We start from the raw sequence: 22,108 nt of genomic DNA, 5'->3' as shown, positions 1-22,108 counted from the left end.
TCAGAACCCATTGATATAGAGGATGATGATTCTCTGCCTCCCCTGGTCATCCAGTGCAAATGCTTGAAGAGGGTAGCGGAAAAAGCTCCTTCAGTACTTCCTTCAGTACCCATCCCTGCTACCTCTGGCAGTGATCTCCCTGGGTATCTCACTTGTAATAACCTGTTTCGAGCACATCGAGAAGGATCCTTGGACATTTCAGTTCCCTTCCTGAACAGTCTAGTCTCAGGAGATGCAATTCCTTTCCTCTGTAAAGACATTCAGAGTTCCATTGAATTGTCAGTGACAACCTGTGTTCAACAGCTGTACGTGTCTTTTTATGAAGAACTCATGCAGTCTAAGGACCAGTTGCATAAGGCAACATCCGAGTTAGCTTCTGCTAAGGATACCCTAGCAGATTTGTTTAAGCAAATGAAACAACAAACCCAACTGGTTGTGCAACCCAAAGAGATGAGATCTCTTCTTTGAAGCTCCAGTTACTAGAGGCTCAATCACAGGTTACTAGCCTTTCAGAGGAGAAGGAGAGGATGTCCAGAGAAGCGCAAGAGTTCCAAGCTCTCTTATATGACAAACTTTCAGCTTTACAGATTGCTAATGATACAGTGGCCTCCCAAATCCAGCAGTTGCAAGATCAACTCGCAAAATCCCGCTCTGTTCCTCCAAGCCCTAATGTTCCCTTGATTCCTTCTCTTTCACAGCAGGACTTGGCTGCTCTTCAAAGACAGGCTACTTTGTGTCCTCTATTCCAAGATAAAGTGGAACGATTGTAGTCCAGAATGGACTTGTTATGGTCTACCTTTGAGCAGTTTTAGGAATATGTTCTACCAGACCATTCTTTCTTTGTCCACTACCACTTGCAGAAGTTGGTCTTCTACATGAAGCTTTCCACGATGGATTTACCTCTTCCAGAGGATGGATGGAGTGGGGCTTGGTCTGCTGAGTTATTGACAGAGGTAGTAAGGCTGGTGTTTGAAGATTCTGTCACGCCAGATACCATGTTGATGTCATACATGTATCTACGAGGAGACTTGTTAATTCCAGATGAGGTGGATATGGCATGGTACGTGGGGGATGTGGTATTACAGGCTGTTTTGTATGTCAACCATTTGGAGTTGTGCATAGCTGACATGTTCCAAAGTTATTCCTCCAAAGTGGCTGATTGTCATGATAATTCGTGGCATCCCATGATTGATTCTGTGGTCCTAAATCAAAGACACAACACAGCTCCTACCTCTGCCCAGAGTACTAATCAACTGAGGATGGATCTCTTAGCCTATCTTTCAAAACATAATCCGTTTGATTCTTCCTTCTTTGATGCCTATCATCGACGCTCTCTCTTAGGACCTTCTGTTCCTACCCTCCTCTATTACCAACAAATGGCTCACCGCTATGCTATATATCTTTCCCTTTGTCAATCTAATTCCACAATTATTTTACCCCTTCTTTTCCAACCTTCATCTTTCCCTCAAATTCCCATTTTTACATATTGTTCCTTTATTGAGGATAGGGTATTTTCCCCTTCTCCACCTTGTCCTTCTCCATCCATTCATGTACCCTCCACATTTCCTCTTTATCAGTTAACACCCTTCCTTAGTGATTCCCTCTAAATTTCTGCCACTCCTTCTTTAAACTTTTCTTCCTTTTATGATTTTTCCTATCCCTCACTTCATCCACTTTTCCTTATTCCACTACCCTCTCCTAACACTTCTATATCTCAACCACCTCAGTTAGTTAGTGACTGTGATGGGTTTGATAATCAGATTTCCAGAAGAAGGGGATGGAGTTCGGATGATTCCCTTACCGGACCTCAGATCAATTGGCCAGTAATTCCAAGAGAATGGACAGCTGCCAGTCAAGCTTATCAGAACTATGTTCATTTTGCTCAGCAGTATTCACAGTCTGCAGATCCCTTAGTGAGACTAATTGCTCACTTTGCTTGGTACCTGGCGTATATGCATAAGCACTCTCATAATGATTCCAAGCCTATTCCAAAGTTGTGCATGAATGTCAATGTGAGCATTGATTCCCAACAGCTTGATATTTTATATTTTCATGCCCTTTGTTTGCCTAGCAGATACCTAGTCCTGTTCAAAAGGATGTGTTGTCTTCAGTTTTTTCAAAATCCTCCCAAAAACTTTGTAGATGAATCCTTGTCTATGGATCATTTCCGACAACATCAATCTTTCAAGAGGGATCATCTTCATTGATACCTTTCCAATGTATGGTGGATGCTTTTTAATGAAAAACTCTCTTTTTGGAGGAGTCATTCAGATGGTTGTGTTGTATTAGTGTTTGTGTTGTGAGTTCATTTATGTCAAACGAACGTGGTGGTTTCCTATTGGATTGGATTTCGTGTGTGAGCTACATTTTGGAGAATTGTGGTGATGGGGTTGTGGATGGAGAGTTGAAGCTGATGCTGATGAAGAAGAAGAAAACTCTTATATCCTTTACAAATTTGTTGTGATTTTTTGTTTGATAACAAGTGTTACTGTAAAACGGGTTTTTCTTTCGTTGTATTTTTATATCAGAAACAGGTTATAAGTTGGGGTCGTGGTGGATGGATTCTTTTTGAAAAGATATTGAAGCTCAAAGTTGTGATTTTAAAAGCACTTGTATTCCCTTTTTCCTGGGTTGCGAGGACGCTTCCTTATTAAGTGTGGGGATATGTTGAGTGTTGAAATGACTTGTTTTTTGGCTGATTTTTGTTGTTTTTGAGAGCTGAATGGTTGATTTTATGAGATGCTTGATTGATTTGGAAGTGATTTGAGAGTGTTTTGGATGATATTGATTGTGTTTTGGAAGTTCATGATGTTTATTGGTGGTTCTCTGATGTTCTGATAGAATCTGATTGGTTCTGTATACCTTCTGTTTTGTTCTGTTTTGGTCTGTTTTGTTCTGATTATCTTCTGTAAGGAGGGATGAAGTATTGATTGCTGAAGATTGAGATATTGTGAAAGCTTATTGAATGGTTTGTGAGAGTTTGGAATGGTTTGAGTATGAGTTAAGTGGTTTTGATGACCTTCTGTAACCTTCTGTAGGTCTTCTGTAGAGCTTCTGTCTCTGTTCTGTTCTGTTCTGTACTGTAGCTGTTCTGGTACTATTCTGTAACTGTTCTGTATGTGTTCTGATGGATGAGAGTGTAGCTTGGGAAAGTTTTCTAGCCTTGGAAAGAGGTGAATACAAGTGTAAAAGAGCTAAAAGAAGTGAAAGAAGTAGCTGCTGAAGACTCAAGTGAAGACTAGAGTGAAGTGACAGTAGTGAGCTATGAAAGGACACTGTAGTGGCTCTGGTGACTCTTCATATCAGACATACCTCTTGGGAGCGGTATCCATGACCTAAGAAGGATTATTGAGAGTGATTTTTGAGAGATTGTAGTGAGGATATGATGTATTATTGATGGAGAGAGAGAGAGAGAGTCAGAGATAGCCAATTCTACTGAAACAGAGTGATTGTATATGAGAGATTGAGAGAGAAGACTATGAAGATATTGAAGATGAATACTATGTGATGTATTTTCATTCAAAGATGGTGTATTTCTTTGCTTTCTTTGTTATATTGATGGGTTTTGTGAAGATATTGAAGAATATGGTTGATTCTATCAAATCCATGGGAGATCTACATGATGTTGTATGAAGATTTGTTGTGCTAGTGTTCTTTTCTTCATTGTGATCATATGAAACATAATAAACAAGCTTGTTGATGTTACAAGATAGATTTTCTTGCAAGAGAATTCCCTTTTCCTTGGTGTTCCTCTTGGGGCTCCAAAGATAAAGATGATGTTCATCACAATTCTCTATTTCTCAATTCAAGTTGATAATGATGGTTTCGAGAAGGTAAGGACAAAGGTCACAAGAAACTCTAAACCACTTACTATATAGAAAGTTCACATTATAACTAGGAAGATTACTAACCAAACTAGGAAGAATGTAGAATTTTCTAGTTATAACTAGATAATTTTGCCATCACTAGTCTCTTCTAACTAGTAACATCCTTTTCCTAGATAGTATCTAGAAAGTTGAAGCCCTATCTAGCAACATTATCTAGCAAGTTATTGTATAACTAGTAATAATATCAACCTAATTAGAAAATTTTACCTTTTACTAGTCATAACTAGCAAGTACTATCCTATAACTAGGGAATTATAGATATTCTATCAAGTTAACTTGGAATTCATGATTTTTCTAGGTATAATTAGTAAATAAATATTCATTGATTAGGCATTTACATTTGTATAATACTTACTCACAGCTAAGCTTTTCACATTGACACAAAAGCAAGACCACAATTGTTGAAAGGTAATCACAATAACAAAAAAGAAAATTAAAAGAAAGATGTTTGGTACACATGAATAACACAAACTGTGTGGCCCCAACAATAGAGTCATTGCATTTAGCAACAATAACACTTACAATGTGGAGCAAAGTACATGGCCACATTGACCAAGCATATATCATGGCCATGACATCCATCTTATTGCAAAGCTCATGATTATATTAGTGAGAAAAAAGCATATTGTACCAATGGATTAAATAGAAACTCCACACACTAACATCATATTCCGTACTTTCCAAATGAGCAACAAGAGCAAACATTCAAAGTGCATGGCAAGAAAACCACACAATCATATATACCCTATCATGAAAATTAGATAGCCATATTAAAAAGGAAAGCACATTACCAAGTGCATGACCATATTGGTCATGGAAGTGCACATGGAAAAAAATAACCACCAAGGCAAAGTGCGTAGCCATATTGAGAAAAAGCTAAATTGCATTGCCCAAAACATGTGGCTATAGAAAATGAAGCAAACTACATTGCTAGTTGTATGATGAAATATTATCACCTTTCAAACTAGCACTAAACTTATAAACTTCATGTCTTAACACAAAAATATAAGTACCAAGGATTCTAGTGATTGCCAACTATTGTAGCTAGCTCTATGTGGAAGCTTGCAACATGATAGATGGGAAGCTACTTTAAGGTTCACTATGAGGTGACTTGAATAATAAGAAGGCTACACCTAAATAGCCTTACAAGGGTGGAAGTATATTACCTTTACAAAGAACTAGTGCTCCAAAACAAAGAAATCCTCATTGGATATTCTCATTTTATTAGGGTTTGAAGTTGAGAAATTCCATAGAAAAGTATCGATGGGAGCATATCAAATTCTCACCAATCTCAAAGGTAGGTGAAATAATTCAAACAATGTAGAAACTCTTGCAAATTCTCAATGGAACATTGAAAGTGCATCATAATAAAAGGAAAACACAAGAGGAAAAGAAGAACAAATTAAGATTGGAAAAATTTTGAATTTATCTTTTGAGAAAAAATAAGAGAGCCAAAAGAAAAGCATGCTTTTTGTGCTAAGAACATGCTCAACAAGGCCAATATTAAAATAGAGTACTATAAAAAGCAAGGAGGGGAGGAAAGCATGTTGGGCTATTCTCTCCTATACATCTTAAACCTTCCATGTTGGGTAAAAAACCATAGGTTTGAATCTCTATAAGAGAGGCTGAACCCCTAGAGGATCTTAATGTACTCTCCATGAGGATTTCAATCATGCTATGCATTTGGCAATTCAAAAATTATGATGTGTGCAATCTTGTGTAACAACTTCTCCTATAGGCACCTATTTGGCTAGTATCATCTTGTGGTCATAACAAACATCAAGTGTAACATCCATGACAAGTCTATTTATGCTACCCTCTAATCCCTCCTAACTTGCTCTAGCCCTTATTCCTATAAGTCAAGCCTTAAAGGTAATTCAAAGCTCCCAAAAATCTTGGAACAACTCAAGAAAATTCATGAGCACTATCATATCCCTTCTCTACCCTTGGAAATAATAGACACATGAATTTTTAGCAAGACCATTCATATATACTTGTGAAGATCATATCCCAACGACTATATTTATGGCCCCAAAAAACATTATTACCAATATTTTAAAATTACTCTATGAAATTATCATTTTGTCTAATTATAACAAATATTTTGAAATTATTCTCTAAAATTATTCTTTTTCATGGAACAATCTGACAAAATTTTTATCATTGTAGTTCAAGCCATTGGCATTTCCATCCCAATATGCCTTAGCATCCTATAAGATGCCAAAATACTCACTAGTGGGTTGGGATCCCATGATCTTTTAGGAGATAGGTGTTTTTGATTACATGAGTGCTTGAGAAGGCAAAAGGCCAAGTGACCCTATTATATAGGATACCTTTAATGCTAAGGGAAGCTTATCATGGCTCCAAGTTAATAAGTTCCCTACTGTGTGTTGTTGACAGAAGTAGTGTAATCACATACAACCCAATCTTATGGGGTTGGAAGCTCATATCCTAGGCTAGACAATTGTTTTCTCTGTAGGGAGATGGATTTTATACTACTTCATGGAATTGTGTTTTTATATATTATCTTTTGTGCAATAGAATGTTGTTTTTCAAAGTGTTTGTCATGTGCTAGATGTTGTGTTAATGGACCCTATGTAACATGATAATAAAAGGAAGCTACTTTTTTATGTTGTAATAGTATGGTACCTTTGCTAATTAGATAAGTAAAATAAATCCCATCAAGGAACATGAGAATACCTCAATCCTAATGACCAATCATCTATGGCTAGATGGACCTAATAATTTGGGTAGCTTTTCTAAACATTAGATGGAGTTATTAATATATGATCCTCCAAATTCAGTAGGATATATATGAGGCTCAACTTCATTTTTGGGGGGCTAATGTGAGATGATGCCTTATCGGCAAGGGGATCAACATTTTATTCTCTTCCACTTCTCACTCTCTTTTAACCAAGTGCCAAGGTCATTCACCTTCTTATGTGCAACCAGATGGTGCGAAGCTGCAGAGCAAGAAGGATGCAGTTCCTGTTGTATATGTTGATTGCCTCCAGATTGTCGGCTCCAAATTGCTGAGCTTTGCAACCTCATCCAGAGTTTGGAACGTACCATACATCCATAAGCCGGTTGACAACAGATTATTCAAAGGCAGCATAGGTTGGTTGTATCTTTTGAGAAACTCTACTACAATCTTCATGCTCAAGGTGTGCCAGTGGCCAATATTAAATGATGATCATTGTAACTTCAGTTATGCTTTTGCATGTCTTAGACATTGTGGATTTATGCAGCTATTGTGACTTGTACATTCACAGTCGATCATTCCTTTGTCAACATGGTGGTCATTTAATTCACTTTCAAAGTTCATGTTTTGGAGGTAGATATATTTTTTGTCTTATGCTATTGAAGAGTTTGTCTTATAGAGTACTTCTTTGAGCACGCTTGATTTTTGAATTTAGGAACTTTGATGTCATTGAGGCATGAGATGATCATTCAGCTTCAATCAGTGCAACAAAATTTGCTTATGGTGGTTTCAATTTGCTGAATGACATGGAGTAAGCAAGGGGCTTCCTATACCATTAAGAAGACACTTGGTCTCCCAATTCTTTGCCAACAGTAACTTACCAATATTGTGCAAGTAGAGAGGCAACTAGTAGATGTATTTGATGAAAGTGTATGAAAGTTTTCTAGAGCTATCTGGGGTTGTGACTAATGTGAGCAAAAGCAAGCTCATTTATCTAAGATTGAATGAGTTAGCAAAGTTGCTAAGGGATCTAGGCTTCCAAGTAGTAAAATTGGAGCTGTAGTTGCTTGATTCTAAAGAATTTGGGTGTTTTCAAGATTTTTAGCATCAGACCTTAATTACTGAGCATATGATGGAGGAATTTATTTGATTATCTTGTACATTATGTATGTTGTGAGTCAAGTAACATGTAACAATGTGACAAAAAATACACGCACAGGAAAGGCCTAATTTTGGCATCATGAATCCAGTGAGATTAATGAAGGTTGAAGATCCATAGCCTAGATTATCATATAAGACACTAGAAGTGAAGTAGGACTCTTGTTTCACCGTGGAATATGCCTCCTGGCATCAATGATCCTAATGTGATTGAGTTGCTAGTCAATGTAGAATTCTCTCTCTTCTTGGTTACATGCTTTATATGCAAAGAACGTGGGTGCTTTGCAAAGGAATGGAGCTAAGAAGTGCCCAAGGAGAAAAGAGTGAAGATAAGGAAGAACTTCATGCAACATAGTCACAAAAGAAGTAAAAAGAAAAAAGCTCATAGATTGAGAAGGGTAAATCCAAGAAAACAAACAACCCTCAAAAGGAGGAACCCAAATCCTAGAGATGTCAAAGTTAAAGCAAGATGGAAACAAAGAAATTACTTTCATAAAACTTTTCATAAAACCCAAATTACTTTCATAAAACTTTTCAAATCATAAGTGAGGTTGGAAAAACTTAAAGCTTGAAATGAATAATAGGGAAAGATTAAAAGATGGAGTGCCATCAATGTTATGTAAAAAATTAAAAGAGATATGTTCAGGATAATAATTAGGAATATTATTTGAGTCCTTGAATATTGATGAGTTAACTACACTTTTATAATAACATACCAACAATGGATCGTTAGGTTACTTGTTGATATTTAAAGGTGCCAATGTCCACAACTTGTGCTTAGGCATGCCCTTTATCAAGAGAGCATGCATGTGTTTGGGTTGGGGGCTTTATATGCTAGTAAGTTTATAACACTCCTTTACGATTGTTCATATCTATCATAGGCCAAGTAACATGCATGTGTTTGGGTTGGGGACTTAATTACTGAGCATATGATGGAGGAATTCATTTGATTATCTTCTACATTATGTATGCTGTGAGCCAAGTGACATGCAATAGTGACCAAAAATACATGCACAGGAAAGGCCTAATTTTGGCATCATGAATCCAATGAGATTAATGAAGATTGAAGATCCATAGCCTAGATTATCGTATAAGACACTAGATTTGAACTAGGACTCTTGTTTCCCACATTGTAACTAGGGCAATGGCCAACAATTAGAGAGGGATGGTCAATGCCAGCTTGAGTTGATCCAGACCACCTATAGGTGGATACACCTGAATTTGTGTGTTATCTTAAAGATAACAACTAACAAAATTTAATGACGCCCTTTATGTAGTGATTAATGCTTGCAAATCTAAAGCCTAACATGTAATTATCTATATCTTTTTCTATCAAAATAGCTTGAAGAAATTCTAGTAAATGACTAAAGCATGTGTACAATTCTAGATCACTAGGAGGAGACTTAGCCTCATTGCATAAATTCATGTAATGCATTGTTCACCACATTGTCCTCTGAACATAGTCCCCTAGCATAGTCCTTTGAGCTTGGTTCATGCAAGCTATCTAGTACACTCCTCAACCTATCCTCTTGAGAAGCTTGGTACAAGTAGGTTGTGTGGTAATCCTCTTGAGAAGCTGGGTACAAGTAAGTTGCTTTGGGTTTCAATAAGCATCCATCTTAAGTAGTAGCTATGCCCTAGACTCTCATGTCAAGAAGCATATTAGACTCAACTTGGGAGTGTATTCCTCATGCATCCCTCATGCATCTGTAACATACTTTGCTTGATGGGAAATTAGGAGCACCTTGATATTAAGACTCAAAGAAGATATATTCAAGAAATATAAGACTTGAAAATAAAGTCAAATGGTACAAAGGATCAAAACAATAAATTCAAAATACCTTATTCTCTATTTTCTTTATTTTAAATGCTAAGAAAAAATCATAATTAGGAGCATTAGGTAGGCCCAAAAAAAGATGATAGAGAATTCCAAAGCCATGGAGAAGAAAAGTCTGAGAAGATGGTTAGAAATTTTAAACTCATACGAAGAGGAATTCAAGGGGAAGTCATAGCTAGAGGTAAAAAGGTGATTCAAGCTAAGCACAAGAAACATTTGGAATTCAGGAAGAATGATGTGTTCCTCAAGCAGCAATAAATGGAGTGGAGATCCATCTTCCCTAGGGAACATTGGAAGATATGGCAGAAATGCACTAGAAAAGTGTGGTCTAGTAATCCATAAACAAATTGAACACCCCTCTATGTAAGGTGTATATCTAGAAGCTAAACATGAAGGAGAGGCCCAATAAGTTTATAAAAATCCATGCATGGTGTGTCATGTGCCATCAATCTTGGGAGTCAATTCTCCATGTTCTCTGGCATTGCCTTGCAAGAGCAGGCTTTGTCTAAAAGAACGTGACAGGGTGGATTACAATTGCAGGCCTTAATGTAGAGGTTATGATGAAGATGGCATTGTTTGGGGACAAAGGTGTATTGGATGAAGACATATTAAACCTATGGAATGCCATCAGGGCATTAACATTAGCACCATTTGGGCCAATAAGAATGCTCAAATATGATCTACTATCTAGATAGAATGTAAGAGAAGTGCTTGCAACATGTAGAAAGATGAGGAGGAGAGAGCATGTCTTCAAAGTGGGGGTACAAGCTCCTTAGAAAGACAAATTTTTGAAGCCTATGGGAAGGCTTTTTGGAGCCCAATAGCATATTTTTCCATGAACCTCAAAATACTTTGTGATCGAACCTTCACATTAAAAAAAGGAAAGAGAGTACTCATTCACACTGTGTGTGCATAATCGAGGGCTAACAATGGGGCAGGGGCTCTGCTACTACATGCGTCCAACATCCAACGCTCGACATCGCAATCCGTCGCATCGAGCATTAATCGGCATCGCAATCCGTCGCATCGAGCATTAATCGATCCCATGGAAGCCCAGGACTCATGGCAGCTGGCTCAGGTCTGGCTGCAGTGGAAGGCCAATGTGTAGGCCCTCCTGTTCGCCCTCGTCTCCAAGAGCCCTGATTCCCATGTCAGGCAGCTTGTGAAGGACTGCATGAGCAACTATTTCAGGTCAGGCTTCACACACTTTTTATTTGTTGCATTGCTTGTGGATTGCATTAACTTGTATTGAATTGTGCCGTTGCGAGACTCTTAGGTCCATAAGCCCATACAACAAGAAGAATTCCTTCATTATTCCATTTTTCCCATAAGTCCATACGACAAGAAGCATTCCTTCACAATTCCATTTGTCCCCATGGCTTGCATTTCAGCAAATGAAAACTTAGAAATTTTCTGCAACACATCCTGTGAAAGAGAACAGAATAAACATATAGCGATGGTTGTCCAGGAGAATTGCCTGACACAAATGTACTCTAAGCTAGCATTAAAAAAGCACTAATAATATTCTATTTGAATTAGATATTGCATGACTTACCTTCATTGCATTAGGGAGCCATGTACAGAGTACTTTCAGTACACAGTTGGTAGTCATTCTATCCAAACATGCACAGAATACTAATCTAAACACGCTCAATGGCTTACTTTCATTGCCTCAAGATGGGCTTATTGATTGCTCAAACCATTCAAACACTCTAGCTTGTTTCTCAAAATTATTCTTAGCACATATTATATATATTCTTTCCAAAACTCTCATCAGGAAAATTGTCGTGACTAACAGCTTGGCTTACACATATTGTGTCTAGTAAGTAAAACATTCAAGCTAAAATGATAAGTTTCAGAGAATCTGTTCTATATACGTGTGTAGGTGATAGAGTGAGATTTCAATCCACTTTTGGGTGGCCAAGAAGAGAATGCAAGTATTCTTTGGCTTTAATGTGTTTGATTCTTTCTACTTTCCCCCACTAAATAGAGTTTTGTGTTGAGGCATGTTTTCTAGTATTGGTTAAAGTTTTTTCCTGCAGGGCGTCATTCCTCTGCTCTTGAAGCAGCATTTATGTGGATAGGTGCTTGGAGGCCCACATCAGCTATAACACTCGTGTACTCAAAAATGGGTATTGATGTGCAGAAGTTTAATGGTTGCATAAGCCATGATGATGTGACATGCCTATTGTCAAAGACACAGTTAGCTTCAATGGATGCTTTCTAGCATTACATGCACCAGGCAGAGATGGAGCTTTCAAATCAACTAGCAACCATGCAGGTGAACCTTTGCTTCTTGAGTTTTCTGTTGCAATTTATCCTATTTCTGCCAAGCCATTTTGAAGCTGTCTGCCATGGTCTGGCATGATGCACACAAGAACTTTTCAACAAATTCTCACTATACTTCCCACATTGTGAATTACGACAACATCATGAGCTTCTGCAAGGGAGGGACCACATACCGCTCAGTGTGGTTGCTCCCTGCCCCCGACCAGGTATGTGGTCCCTCCCTCATAGAAGCTCATGATGTTGAATACTATAAGGAAAAACAAGGGAAAAGATCCCCTTTTCCTAGTGACACAGGAAAGTGTCTAAAGCTACTTGTGATTCATAATATTCTGGCTTTTCTAGGTTTGCTGAGCCTGACTACTACTTTGAGTTCTTTCAGATGCTTATTGCAAATCAAAGCATGAAAGAAGCCATAGGGATTGGGAGCTCTTCTTTCATCATGTCACACAACATAGTGCAAGGACAAAAATTAATGGAGTCAAAGCTTGAAACTTTGAGTTCGCTGTTAAAGCGATCAAACTCTCTCAGGCTGCATACCCTCCAAGAGCTACAAAACCTACTGACCCCAGTACAGGCAACCCATTGCACACTTGCAGCCTTTGAGCTGGTTTTTGCTTTGAAAGCATTGGACCTAAAAACCAAAGCAAAGATGGAGGATGATAGAGAGAACCACCAAGTATTGTCTGTGTCTCCTCCCTATTCTGCAGATGCTGCTTGCAGACCACCTTATTGCCAGGGAAAATATCATGCTGATGGAAGAGAATCACCAGTGGCTTATTGCAAAGAAGCCGCATTACTTGATGGAATCAAACACACATTAGCTGACTATGAAGAAACCATCTTACCTGATGACCAAGTATATACTTCAGCTGGTGCAGAAGAAAATGCATGTACCTGTGAAGGTGAAGACAGGAGAGGGACAGAGCATGTAGATTGGTTGAGTTCCACAGCTTGCAGTAAGCCTGCATAAGTCTAGATTATAAGCTTGTGCATGGATGAGCTATCATGGGCTGCCATGTGTTTCAAAGTGCTCACAGCAATTGCAGTCATGTTTTTCCCACAACAATTGCAGTTATGTTATTCCCATCAAGCTCTTGCATGAGTTGAGATAGAGTGATTACTAGACAAATCGACATGTTGCTTTTTCACTGATTTCCTGATTTCCTGATTGTGGGCGAGAACCAGCAGGCATTTGACATGCAGGGAGACAGTGGCAGCCTAGTACTGATCCTTAGGAAGGCAAGGAAAAGCCTAGCCCTGTGGGAATAATATGGGGAGGCACAATGAATCGTGGGTGCCTGAAACTTCAGAATGGAGATGCACTTGTGAATTGGACAAGTGCAGTGGATCTTGGGCGCCTCCTCAACTGTCTTCAACTTGATTTAATCACTAGCGATGCTGCTTTGGAAGGTAATTTCAGGAGCTTAGGCCACAGTTTGTCAATGTGCTCTGTTGTTTGTATCTCTACACATTGAGAAGATTTAGACAAATTCCCACTATAATTCCCATTGGAATTACGGTGACATCATGAGCTTTATGAGGGAGGGACCGCATACCTGGCTAGGTGCTAGGTGCGATTGAGGGCAGGGGGACTGGTGGCATAGGGTAGTTCATGATGTTGAGCACTATATGGAAAAACAAGAGAGAGGAACCCCTTTCCCCACATGGGAACATGTCAAAAACTTCTTGACATGCTAGTATTCTATATTGCTGCACCATTTTTTGATAATCGGTGTAGCTCGAAGTCCTCGAGAATATTTAATAGAAACATGTGCATGGTTTTTAGTTTAACAAAATAAGGAGAATTTCAGTGATTCAGGATTTCAAAGGTGTGCTGAAGCTAAGGAGTTGTTAATGTTAGAAGTTAGTGTTTATGCATCTCCTATCTTGAAGATAACTGTCCCTTTGAATTGCTGTCAATAGGAATTCCGAGTGCAGGAGAATCAAGCTCACCGTTCTTTGGCACCATGCAATTTGCAGAACCCAATCAGCATGCCTTTGAAAGTTCGAAGGTGAAGTCACAAGGTCAAAATTATCACCACCCCACCATGATTTGAATCATGCCAATCCTTCCTGCATTGACTTCATAAAGAGTTTCGACTCAAGAACACGTTATGATGACAAAAGTACAGATGTTAATGGCGAGGAGCTATCCAGTTGTGGGCTGGATCTTTATGGCAGGGATGCAAAAAGAAGATGGCTCTAATCCTTACAAGGAAGTGAGCCCATTCCTTTACATAGAGTTTAATATTGTCATTTGAATGAATATGTACTTGGAATGGGCAGAGATTAATGATGCATTTGCTTACCTTTCCAATTCAACGTCTTAACTTTGCAAGAATGTAGTGTAGCTCCTGAAGCGGTTTTACTCTGCGCCTTAGCAGTATTTTGTTGACTAACTTGTGGGGTATGATTGCTGGTGTAGATGGTGGAGCTTCTGGTCCGAATGGACTGTGCCGATTGTGAGAGAAGTGTGAGAAAGGCCCTAGTTAACCTCAAAGGTACAAGCAGTTTGTTCACTTTAATATGTTATGTTGCATGTGAATGTAAAGAGATTTAAGGCAGTCTGCTTGCGATTGACTTTTTTTTGCTTAGAGGAATAGCCTGTTATTCAAGATGAATGAAAGATGCAGGAAAAATTAATGCATACTCACAGTGATGGAGTGTGTCAAGGAGACATTGATCTTCACAAGTAGGTTGGAACCTACTTATGGCAGAGAACTCTTTAATCTACATTTAGGACTTGGGTTTTGTGTATGATTTTATCTGACCAGGTATTATCTCCCAATTACGTGTTTTATTACTCAATATCAAATTCTCTAAGAATCTTCAAAAGCAGGGATTCTTTTCTTTGGGCTCTAGGAGAACCATCCAATGCTAGCCTTTGCAAAGAGGAGAGAGCAGTAGGAAGGATCAAGACAGATCTTTTAACTTCTCCTCCTCCATTCTTTCACAAAGCCAAGAGGACTGCAGTAGAGTTCTCCTTCCCTTTGGTGGACCCAAATGTTAACAGTTTTACCAGCAAAGGTATGGACCTAGTATTCCTTATAGCCATCAGGCCCTTTGCACATGGTGCTAATGTGGCAAACATTTCCAGGGCATCATTAGTTAAGCTTGCATTGCCATCAGTTAAGAGACTAAGAAGCTTGCCCCATCTGCTTGTAAATTTTTCAAATTTCCTGCAACAATGGAGGGAAGACAGTGGCCTTCTTAGCAGACACATAAGGTTGTAACAAAAGGCCAAGACAACCCAAAGTGATCTTCTGGCATTTACTTCTCTTCTTATTCACTGTTTAAGAACATACACTCATGCTCAATATAGCCCATGGAACCTCATTCAAAAGATCACAATCACACCCAAAAGAGCTTGAATGACAACCCCATTCCCTACAAGCTTGAAATATATTCTGACATCAGCAGTTTCTAAGCAGTTGCTCTACCTCCAGACATCTCAAGGGAAGCAACTTTCTCACTAACTATGGAGAATAATCATGACCTTCATAAGGCTCATGCTGCAAGTTGGACTGTTGTGTATGCCCCTGACATCGCTGTTTGGCTAGCTTCTCAGGAAGCAGGACATGCTGTAAGGTAGCAAGGGATTTCCTTCTGTCTTCCTATATGTCCTTTCTAATTGATCATTGTTTTGTATTTTGCTCCTGGTAAAAGGCTGAAGACCTGTCTACAGCATGCATCTTGGCCAAAGAAGAGTTTTAAACCTTTAGTCAGTATGCAGCTGCTTAGCCAATTCTATTTAAGCTTGTAGGAAAATTTTGATCTCTCTTAGTATGAATGAAGGACCAAATCAAGGCTCACCACATCAAATACTTTCACGGTTGACAGCATCAAACTTGCTATGAGTTTGTCCTCTTTAACTCTCATCTACATGTCTTTTGTAGCAAGAGTTTGTCCTCTTTAACTCTCACGGTAGACCAGCTGGAGGCATATGGTGTGATGTTGATGTGGTAGAGTTCTCTTATTTTGGTATTCCAGCCACAACCCCTAAGCAAGAGGTATACACAGAGCTGGCTGAAGATTTAAGGGGCAATGACCCATCCATCGGTCCAGGATCTCAGGTAAAAAGCCAGTGAATAACTTTAAAGTTTGAATACAAACTGCTTGTCTTGAAATTTAGTCATTCTATAATTTTACTTTTGTTTTGGAGGTGTGCATCTTACAACCAACTTTCTAAATTTTATTTCAAGGATCAGTTGCATAGCCTTAGAGCATGGTCATAATCTTGATATGTCTACTCTTTTGATGTCATGCTTGTGGTCTTAGTTCAATTTTCGGATCAACTGTAGGCCCTTTTATGTAATCAAGATTGATGTCTTATATTGATCTAACAAACTGTTTAGTATTTTTTATTTAATTGAGTTGTATAAACTAGCATATCAAATGAGGGCATTTGATGCATTATGATAGTGTACAGTTTAGTGGCAGATTGATATGTCTACATTGATATTCGAGGGGCATCACTCTCAAATCTATCATCATTTTATTTACCGATATACTCAATTGCAGCATGATGATGTCCATATTTGTGTATAGAAAATAGAAATGACCATCTCATGTGTTTCTATGTTTTTGGTGTCATTAGATGTTTTCCACACATTTTTCCCCTCCTTTCCATAAACTTTGAGAAATGCTGAGAGTGTGTACATGCTTCATCATATATCAATTAAACAACTGATGGTGTTTTTTACACTGTAGAGGTGAAGATTGGCAGATTTTTAGTTGCAATATATGTAAATAAATGTTGCATCATTACTAGTTTGAAAATTCTGATACGTTTCTCTCTCTGGTGAATTTCACAGGTTGCAGGTCAGGAGACATTTGGTACACTTGGAGCCATAGTAGAGAGTAGGATAGGGACTCCTCAGGTTGGGTTTCTGACAAATCGACATGTTGTGGTTGATTTGGACTACACCAACCAGAAGATATTCCATCCTCAACTGCTTCGCACTATACCTGTGAGGCGGTAATCCTCAACTGCGCGAATTGAAAGCATTGTCGTGGATGAAGAAAGCTTCCTGAAGGGCGCTTTTTAAGTGTTTTCTTGCTCGCTTTCGGGTCCGCAGGCGGCAGCCTCAGCATCAGCAGCAGGACAAATGCTGATGGCTTTCCCCAGCGGTCGCACCTTTCGAGATCCCTGCTGTGTTGTGCCAATCAGATCATCCCCTTGGTAGCAGCAGTAGCTCTAGCGCCGGCACATCCAGCAGCACCAAGATGTATTTCTCCAGAGAGGAGATGGACAGGTGCTGTCCATCCTAGCGAGACGGCATCAACGTCCAAGCAGAGACATTCCTCAGACACTCCTAGCTAGCACCACCTCGTGGTAAGGCCTGCTGTGATGCTTCTCTACTGAATTTGGGGGAGATGGCGGCACTGGAAACAATGGTAATGGCACCGATGGTGGTGATTCCCACAGGAGTTCCCCCTTCCGAAGTTGTAAGAGAAGGTGATAAGGCACCTAGGGAAGCCGTTCTGAGGCAGAAGCAGGGGCCCGACTGGGTGTTCTTGCCTTCTATTTGTTGGCACAGCAAGGGCGAGAGGTCGATGGTAGGGACCTCGTGCAGGACGATTGATGCATCACTATAGGGGCGATAGGGAGGGGGCAGTATGAAGGGAGCAAGGACGTGATCGGCTTGATGAAGATGATGATCTGCATGGCCATGGCCGTCTTTTTCTTCATCTGCCCCTGCCCCTACCCTCGCCTCTCTGCCTCTAGCGGCAGCTCTCTGTGCAGTGCACATCTACAGCAGGGCGACTACAGATTATACTGGGTACAGTCCTGGAACCTGTCATTCTACTCCAAGAAGGCTTGAGGAGCTAAAGACTTGGCTGTGGATGAGACGAGAACAACCATTTGTTTTCATGAAAGCCGGTAGTTGCTTCCATCTAAAATCATGGTTGGAGAAGCATTTGGAGTGCCTGAGAAATCTAGTAAAAACTGCATCATTCAAAAACTAGTTCAAAGGCCGAAGAAAATAGAAATTCATAACAAAAAATGCTCGATTGCAAGCAGCCTTGTCTGTTACTATTGTTACAGCTAGAATAGCAGCTTCAATATCAAATGAAAGAGATGCAAAGCTAGGCTTAGCTTTGGCCTCAGCTGCTGCATTATTGCAGCCCAGTGTGCTAGGCTTAGCTTTGGCCTCAGCTGCAAAAAGAAGATGGCTCTAATCCTTACAAGGAAGTGAGCTCATTCCTTTACACAGAGTTTAATCTTGTCATTTGCATGAATATGTACTTGGAATGGGCAGAGATTAATGATGCATTTGCTTACCTTTCCAATTCAACATCTTAACTTTGCAAGAATGTAGTGTAGCTCCTGAAGCGGTTTTACTCTGTGCCTTAGCAGTATTTTGTTAACTAACTTGTGGGGTATAATTGCTCGTGCAGATGGTGGAGCTTCTGGTCCGAATGGACTGTACCGATTGTGAGAGAAGTGTGAGAAAGGCCCTGGTTAACCTCAAAGGTACAGGCAGTTTATTAACTTTAATATGTTATGCTACATGTGAATGTAAAGAGATTTAAGGTGTTAATGAAGACTGTGACTTATGACGCTCGTTAATCAACTGAACTGATTTGGAGATCACCAAGATTAGCTAACCAACTGATGAGATTAGGGACGTTTATGTTGAATGGATCAGCCCAAACATTTCTGAATCCTCAAGTGGTTATTGCCTATCAATAGAGCTGTTTGAGGTGTGTTAAATCAAATGGGCCAGAGCTTCAGGATGGGTACAATATAGTTTGCCTCTCCCATGTAGGCTAGCAGAATCATACAATGCTGCCCTTGCTATACTTCATGTTATTTCCATCTAGGTCTGTGGCTTTTAAGCATAGGTAAAATCAATAAATTGTACATGTCTTATCACTATTAGGATGTTGCTAATAGGCTGATTTTTCTGCATGTAGGGAAATGTGATTGCTCGTGGGATTATTGAATGGTGTGATGGAGCGCCTTAGGTAAGGAATTCTACAGTTGGCAAATGAAACTTGATTCTGTTCAAGCTAGAAAGAAGATATCTTTGAAAGAGTTGACTAGTTTTTTTTTACCATTGTAGTTCAAGGTACAATGCTGCACTTGTTGCACATTAGCAAGAAATGGATCCCTTTTAAAGACTTTAAATTAGACTTATTGGCCACTTGTTGCTTAAAGGCTTTACAAATAGCATTTCAATAATATCAGATGCTCTTTAAATCATGAGAGGAAGTGTAACTCTGCCAAGACCATAGCAAAGACATATTGTTTTTTGTATTTTAGATGACTCATGGAGTTAGATATAGAAATAATGAAAATCTTGAAGAAGCTTGAAGGAGATTGATGATGAAGTACTGAAACAGCAAAACACGGATCATGAAGTGATGTAATTTGCAGATGAAGTAGGGCAGATATGAAATGCAACAATTGAGATGCTACATGGCAGTCCACAATAAGTGGTCAACAGGCTTAGAGTGGAAATGCAGCAGCTCGACAGGTCATGTTGGTTGTAGCTGACTTGAAAGATCTCAAATAGTAATAGTTGAGGTGAGGATGATGAATTAGCAGAAAAACTAGTAGATAGAACCACATGTAGACTGTCATCAGTAGTAGGTGGAGGGTAATGAATAGGCAGTAGCAGCCCCTGGATCTGCAAGTTGTGATGGTTGGCTGAGAGAGGAGCTCCCAAGTAGAAGCTCATGTTATTGAACACTATTAGGGAAAACCAAGGGAAAACAGTTCCCTTTTCCACATGGGAAAATTATGTCAAAAAAACTTCTTGTGATTGACTATATTCCATCTTGACATTTGATTTGTAGGCTGCAGGAATAGAGAGATCATGAAGAATTTGGTCACTTCATGCGATAATCATGGCGAATTTGGTCAAGATATCCTGAACATCAGCAACCTCCTCGAGATTAAGGCCAACATGACTACAAAGGATTCTGATCCATCTGATCAACCTGGCCATATCATGAATCAAATGAATCAAGCTGATATTTCAAGGTCAGGTGGTATGATTAGCATATCCTTAAATTGGCCGTGGACATCCATACTACTTAGCAGATCAAGCCTAGGCAGCATTGGTCAAGAGCATGTGCTCCAGCTCAACAACATGGGTGGATCAAGAGGCATGATTGGTGATGATGATCTGCATAATTTGTAGGATAACTTGAATTTGGTATCTTCTATTGCTAGACATGTTCAAGTTGATAACTCAGCAAATCTGAAGGCTCCAAGGTAAGTGTAATGGAGGTTTCTTGTTCTTTTAGTAAAAATCGTTCTGGGTTATGGGTTGAGGGTTGTTATACAAAACATTAAAAGAAGATATGATATGGAAAGGAGGAATCTTATCATGCTTTTGATGCATCTTTTTATCCCCATTAGTAAGTATGATACAATATGGTTCCATGAGCAAATAATTTAAATATCATTTCATTATTTGTCTTGTTGTGGATCATCTGACAACAACGACACCCACAGTCACAACATCTTCAATGGATCACCAGACTGTGACGAGGAGGATAGATTAGATGAGGAATCAGATGCAGCAGCTATTAGGAAATGCGCTAAAATTCAGCAAGCCATATCCATAGGAGCCACATCGTTTTTGCTGACAGAGTACAAGTTTTTGGTTTATTTCATGGGCATATTTGCTGTTGTCATTTTCTTGTTCCTGGGATCTGTGAAGGGGTTCAGTACTAAGCCCCAGCCTTGTAGATACGATCCAAAGCAGGAATGTGCCCCAGCTCTCTTTACATCAATTTTCACTACAGTTGCATTTATATTGGGAGCTTTGACATTCATAGTGTCGGGATTTTTGGGCATGATGATCGCAACATATGCGAATGCTCACACAACTTTGGAAGCCAGAAAAGGGATATGCAAGTATTCAAAATCGCCTTCCAATCAGGTTCGGTGATGGGTTTCTTACTTGTTGCTAATGGCCTCATAGTTTTATACATCACTATAAAACTATTACAACTTTATTACAAGGATGATTGGGAGGGCCTTTTTGAGGCCATCACTTGCTATGGGCTTGGACGCTCATCCGTGGCTCTATTTGAAAGGGTTGGAGGTGGAATCTATACCAAAACTGCGGATGTTGGAGTAGATCTTGTTGGAAAAGTAGAAAGGAATATCCTAGAGGACGATCCACAAAATCGAGCAATCATTGTTGACAATGTGGGTGATAATGTAGAAGATATTGCTGGAATGGGTTCAGATTTGTTTGGCTCCTTTGCTGAAGCTTCTTGCGTAGCTCTTGTTGTGGCTTCCATGTCATCATTTGGCACAAATCATGACTTCACTGCTATGTGCTTCCCACTACTCATTAGCTCTATGGGCATTGTGGTGTGCCTCATCACAACCTTGTTCGCAACTGATGTGTTCGAGATCTCAAATCTAAGGGATATTGAATCTACACTGAAGAGACAGTTGCTGATATCCACCATCTTAATGACATTCGGTGCAGCTTTTGTTTGTTGGCTGGCACTACCATCCACATTTTACATATATGATCCTAACGGTGGTGCAAAGATGGTTCAAAACTGGAAACTATTTTTTTGCATTGGAGTAGGGCTTTGGGTAGGGTTGGTAATTGGATACGTTACAGAGTATTTCACCAACAATACATACAGACCAGTCGAGGATGTTGCTGATTCTTGTAGGACAGGAACTGCTACCAATGTCATCTTTGGTTTGGCACTTGGCTACAAGTCTGTAATTGTTCCAATATTTGCTATTGATGTTGCTATCTATGTCATCCATACCCTAGCAACCATGTACGGGATCACAGTTGTAGCTCTTGGAATGCTTTGTACCATTGCCACCTGTCTAGCCATAGATGCATATGGTCCCATAATTGATAATGCTGTTATCGCAACCGGTCTCTGGATGACCATGATACTTCTTACACATCTCTCCACAAGAAGTGCAGCCGCAGTATAGACTATGAGGCCGCAAAGGCTTTCAAGATGGACAGATTCCTCAACCATAGGACTTCTTCAAAGTCCAACTTGCGGCATTAACAGCCCCCAGTTGACAGCACTTTGGGGGAGCGCTTTCTTAGATTGGTCTCCATGATCCACACTTTGGGGGAGCGCTTTCTCAGATTAGAAGAGATGAAACTGCAGATGCAGAGAGAGTTTGAGCGATTTCGTGATAATCTGGAGGCTAGGTGTACAAAGATGTTCCTAGAGTCCTAGAAGCAGATTACTGAGATGTTTGCTTGGGCTCTGAGCAGCAGT

At 39.5% G+C, this 22,108-nt stretch overlaps 2 pseudogenes; both read left to right on the top strand.

The window, feature by feature from the left end:
• The first annotated feature begins 10,645 nt into the window (after positions 1–10,645).
• Positions 10,646–12,842, top strand: LOC148009718 (TGACG-sequence-specific DNA-binding protein TGA-2.1-like; annotated as a pseudogene).
• Positions 12,843–17,248: 4,406 nt separating this feature from the next.
• LOC148009717 (pyrophosphate-energized vacuolar membrane proton pump 1-like) lies at positions 17,249–21,809 on the top strand (annotated as a pseudogene).
• The last annotated feature ends 299 nt before the right edge of the window (positions 21,810–22,108 follow it).

This window comes from Lygodium microphyllum, chromosome 30, assembly GCF_053477565.2.
Source record: "Lygodium microphyllum isolate KBCC chromosome 30, Lygodium_microphyllum_v1.1.10, whole genome shotgun sequence".
NCBI lineage: Eukaryota > Viridiplantae > Streptophyta > Polypodiopsida > Schizaeales > Lygodiaceae > Lygodium > Lygodium microphyllum.
The sequence above is the reverse complement of the archived record's forward strand: the minus strand, read 5'-3'. Positions and strand labels throughout refer to the sequence as shown.